Below are 5,622 nucleotides of genomic sequence, written 5' to 3'. Positions count from 1 at the left end.
TTGGATAAATGCTGAAAATAAGGACTGTTGTAAACACAGGTTTAGGAGATCTTGTTCGTTTTGTTCATCAATCTTTATCAGCTAATGTCATTTATGCAATAAAAAAAGCATTTAAATCACATAAAGGCTTCATAATTCATAAAGGTCATATTAACTGACTGCTATTATCTCATATAACAAAACGTATAAGATTTCCTTAGCCTGTGCTGACCCTATTTTTGGCGTTTAATCCAAAACCCACATTTTTCCCCATTAATTTTTCCCTTAAGGATGGCTGAAGGAGCCAAAGGTAACTCATTTTCGAGTTTTAAGACGACTTGCTGGCGAGATCTAAAGCTCTGTTTAGCTCGACATTGACATGATTGGTTGACGATGAGTGGGGGCGGTACTTCCTGTATAAATACAAACTTCGTCTCTTGACTACTTCTTTCCAGCAGTGATGAGTATTCCACAACGTTTGTACAACTCATCGTTGTCAAAGCCATGCTTAATCCGTTAAAAGAGCAGGGAACAGTATGCAGTGCGACACCAAAAAATGAAAAAACAACACCAACAATAATTTTTGGGCGTTCATAGCCATGGTTGTCAACTGTACCGCAGGAATAGAATGTAAATAACAGTGGATAGATGTGGTGGTGGCAGCTGCAGAGAAGTACTTGGGTGTACAATATTTTACTGCAGAGTTAGAAGGTGTTTTGAAAGACAATATCCCGTCCTCCCAGGCTGCAGGCCTGGTGTAGGATCAGAGAGCCAAAGTAGTGGAATATTGATGAGGTTTTAATGGGTGTAGGGTTAGTTGGTTTTTCACAAAGTGCAATGAATTAATACTACAGAATAGTAGACTGATACACAGCCAATACACTTGCTGGAGGTATGAACCTATAACAATTGTTTATGGCGGACCGCCATAATACCAAAGAAGAAGAAGACCACTTCCTCTCAACTGCTTTGAGGCTGCTCGGTGAAACGGAAGTATAAATGCATTGACAACTGCGGAGGTTGCATTGCTGTAAGTGCTGCATGACAACTGCAGATGTCGGATTGAACATACATCAGGTTTTACTGGTTCGCTGCACGGATAGCGCTGCTGTAATCAGTCTGGTATTTTATAAGCTTCCCTTACTGGGCCTCAGACAATTAAAACTATCTGGACTCTCACAGAGGACGTTGTTCCAAGTGACGCTGGGGTAGAGTTAGACGATAACAGACAACAGTATTCATGGTGAATAGGGTGTTGAACGTTTTATTGACTCTAATAGATTAAAATATTATCCAGGATCTTTCTGAAGTAAGATTAGCTTACATCAGACACTTATTTGTCACCACTTAAGTTTTGATATTGTGTAGGACGTGTGATTGCTCTGGTGTAGCTGTTCTTTATCTGAACGCTGAAACAAAGAAAGTAACTGTAGTGTTGCCTAGCTACAGATTTACTGTCACTTTTTTTATTTGAAGAAATGTTGAAGAACAAATAGCTTCAACGATGGATCGGGTAAGTTTGGTTTTATTTTACAGTATGCCTACTGTGGTGTATAACATGTCTAGGCCTATTTTTCGTCATCTTTGATTTTCCATTTGAACAGCTGGACAAAATAAACAATGATGGTAATTAAAAACGTGGGATATTTTATTGTTTGCTCTAACTTGTTCGTTCATATGCTTTGACACAGCGGTGACAAGAAGACAGTGGCAGAATAAATTCAACCACACCTTTTTGTTTAATCATAAAACCGGAGTGTAACATCTTTCTGGTTAAGTTAACAAAATATGTTCAATGTAACAAATAGTTACATGACCTACAGAATGGTCAAGCAAGTGAATGTTTCGGATGTTTTCAGACTACTAAATAACAATTGAATTATTGTTAACACAAAGAAACCAGGCGCTGCCTCCACTATTCAAGCACCATTTCAACATCATCTAATCATTCAATCAAATATATTTATAAAGCCCTTTTTACATCAGCCGATGTCACCAAGTGCTGTACAGAAACCCAGCCTAAAACCCCAAACAGCAAGCAAAGCAGATGTAGAAGCATGGTGGCTAGAAAACACTCTCTAGAAAGGCAGGAACCTAGGAAGGAACCTAGAGAGGAACCAGGCTATGAGGGGTGGCCAGAACTCTTCTGGCTGTGCCGGGTGGAGATTATAACAGAACATGGGCAAGATGTTCAAATGTTTATAGATGACCAGCAGGGTAAAATAATAATAATCATAGTGGTTGTAGAGGGTCCAACAGGTCAGCACCTCAGGAGTAAATGAGAGAGAGAGAGACCTGAGGCATGGTCTTAGGGCAGAGAGAATTTAAATTCACGCTGGATAAGACAGAAGAACTACTCCAGATATAACAGACTGACCCTAGCCCCCCGACACATATACTGTTGCAGCATAAATACTGGAGTCTGAGATAGGAGGGGTCGGGAGACACTGTGGCCCCATCCGACAATGCCACCGGACAGGGCCAAACAGGCAGGATTTAACCCCACCCACTTTGCCTAAGCACAGCCCCCACACCACTAGATGGATATCTTCCACCACCAACCTACTACTCTGAGACAAGGCCGAGTATAGCCCACGGAGATCTCCCCCACGGCACGAACCCGAGGGGGGCGCCAACCCGGACAGGAAGATCACGTCAGTGACTCAACCCACTCAAGTGACACACCCCTCCTAGGGAAGGCATGGAAGAACACCAGTAAGCCAGTGACTCAGCCCCCGTAATAGGATTAGAGGCAGAGAATCCCAGTGGAGAGAGGGGAACAGGCCAGGCAGAGACAGCAAGGGCGATTCATCGCTCCAGTGCCTTTCTGTTCACCTTCACACCCCTGGGCCAGACTACACAATCATAGGACCTACTGAAGACATGAGTCTTCAATAAAGACTTAAAAGGTCACGACCGAGTCTGCGTCTCTCACATGGATAGGCAGACCATTCCATAAAAATGGCGCTCTATAGGAGAAAGCCCTGCCTCCAGCTGTTTGCTTAGAAATTCTTGGGACAGTAAGGAGGCCTGCGTCTTGTGACCGGAGCGTACATGTGGGTGTGTACGGCAGGACCAAATCGGAAAGATGGATAGGAGCAAGCCCATGTAATACTTTGTAGGTTAGCAGTAAAACCTTGAAATCAGTCCTAGCCTTAACAGGAAGCCAGTGTAGAGGCTAGCACTGGAGTAATATGATCACATTTTTTGGTTCTAGTCAAGATTCTAGCAGCCGTGTTCAGCACTAACTGAAGTTTATTTAGTGCTTTATCCGGGTAGCTGGAAAGTAGAGCATTGCAGTAGTCTAATCTAGAAGTGACAAAAGCATGGATACATTTTTCTGCATCATTTTTGGACAGAAAGTTTCAGATTTTGTCCGATGTTACGTAGATGGAAAAAAGCAGTCCTTGAAACGTTTTTAATTGCCTATGTTTAGGCTACTACAGTGACAACTAAAATAATAAAACAATCAGGCACGCAACTTTCACTGGGGGCGGGGTGACATATCCCCCCACATTCTGAAATTGCTTTTTTGTCCCCCCCCCCAATGTTATAATAGGAATGTGATACAAAACGAGGCAACGGTGTGCTTTAGGACCATGATAAAGGTCGGGTAGGCTGTTTGGAGTGTTTATCCAACTGGATAAAATGTTTTAATAATTATGTCCCCCCCCCCCACTTCTAAAACCAAAAGATGCTCCCCTGCCAAAAATGATTTAGTTTGATCAACCTAGGCTGAATAGGATGCGTCTATCCATGGTACTGATTTCAGTGTGTGCTTGCAAGTAGAAAAACATTACATTTTGTTACATTTTAGTCATTTAGCAGACGCTCTTATCCAGAGCGACTTACAGTAGTGAATGCATACATTTCATTTCATTTCATTTCATGCATTTTTTTTGTACTGGCCCCCCGTGGGAATCGAACCCACAACCCTGGCGTTGCACACACCATGCTGGCGTTGCAAACACCATGCTCTACCAACTGAGCCACAGGGAAGACCAAAAACTTGTTGACTCACCCAACTTGTAGAGAAACGCTAATGCCATCCTCATCTTTCATGTTCCCTGAACGGTCTATTAGTCTGTCATACAGTACACACTTTTTTAGTTTTTGTTGTCTTAGGCTACCTGGCTAGATAAAAATGTCCTTCACCACAATTATTATTTTCTATTTTATTGTCATATATTCTAGTAGTGAGTGTTCAGAATTTTTTGCTCCTACTTAGCTAAAAAAAAATTGGCGGATTAAAACATCACTAGCTTCCATAGTGACCATTGGACTGAAATGTTTGACTAACCTTGTAGGTGCAACAGTTTTTATTACATTTAAAATGTATCAATATCACGTGCACATTTCTGTCCATTAAGAACCAACAATGTGCTACCTTTTTGTAGCATTTCTGACAATTCTGACTTCGTTTCAGCCATATTTCAGAGTTCTATCTAACCTGGTCAGCAACTTGGATGCTTGGCAACAATACAGCTACTATTTGCTAATGTTAGCTTGCTTAAGCAGCTAGCCTCTGCAGCTAGCTAGCTAACACAAGTCAGCTGGAAGCTAGCTAGCTAACGAAAAGGCAAAGAAAGGTAGCTAACTGTAATTGTGAATCATTTAAGATCTAGAGTTATTACACAGTCTGATAGCAGTGGGTAGAGTGGCGTTTCGCAGGCGGTTCGTACAGGCAGTTATACAGGACAGTTGGTGGCTGTTTCTCAGGAGCCTGGTGGTGCAGTTACCTCTTTTTGGAGGGAGCAGGTCATTCAGTGGATGGTCAAGAGTGTGCATGTCCTTCACCAGATGCACTGCAGCTTGCTCTCGCCTGCTCTGCAGTGAAGGGAGCTGTGGTTAGACTGCTCCACCTCTGGAGATGATCCTCAAGGCCCTCCTCTGCACCCTGTCTAGTTGGGCCTGCTGCTTTTTACTGCATCCAACCAACAGCACTCCACCATATTACTGCATCCAACCAACAGCACTCCACCATATTACTGCATCCAGCTAACAGCACTCCACCGTATTACTGCATCCAACTAACAGCACTCCACCGTATTACTGCATCCAACTAACAGCACTCCACCGTATTACTGCATCCAACCAACAGCACTCCACCATGTTACTGCATCCAACCAACAGCACTCCACCATATTACTGCATCCAGCTAACAGCACTCCACCATATTACTGCATCCAACCAACAGCACTCCACCATATTACTGCATCCAACCAACAGCACTCCACCATATTACTGCATCCAACTAACAGCACTCCACCATATTACTGCATCCAACCAACAGCACTCCACCGTATTACTGCATCCAGCTAACAGCACTCCACCATATTACTGCATCCAACCAACAGCACTCCACCGTATTACTGCATCCAACCAACAGCACTCCACCGTATTCCAGACAAGGCCTGACCAGTGTAGTATAGACTGTGACCAGATCTTCAGTGGGTCGGCCATTTCTGGAAAGAACAGTCAAAAAGCGCAGGCGGTTTGAGGCCTTCCTCACTGACTGCTCCACGTGTCTCCACTGAGTTTCGAGTCTAACAGAAAACCAAGATACTTAGGTGATGTTACCACTGTTACTTCCTGTCCTCCTAGGATTAGTGGTGCAGGTTGTGGATGGTCTCTAGAAAACAT

The sequence above is a fragment of the Salmo trutta genome, chromosome 32 (genome assembly GCF_901001165.1).
Source record: "Salmo trutta chromosome 32, fSalTru1.1, whole genome shotgun sequence".
NCBI lineage: Eukaryota > Metazoa > Chordata > Actinopteri > Salmoniformes > Salmonidae > Salmo > Salmo trutta.
The sequence above is the reverse complement of the archived record's forward strand: the minus strand, read 5'-3'. Positions refer to the sequence as shown.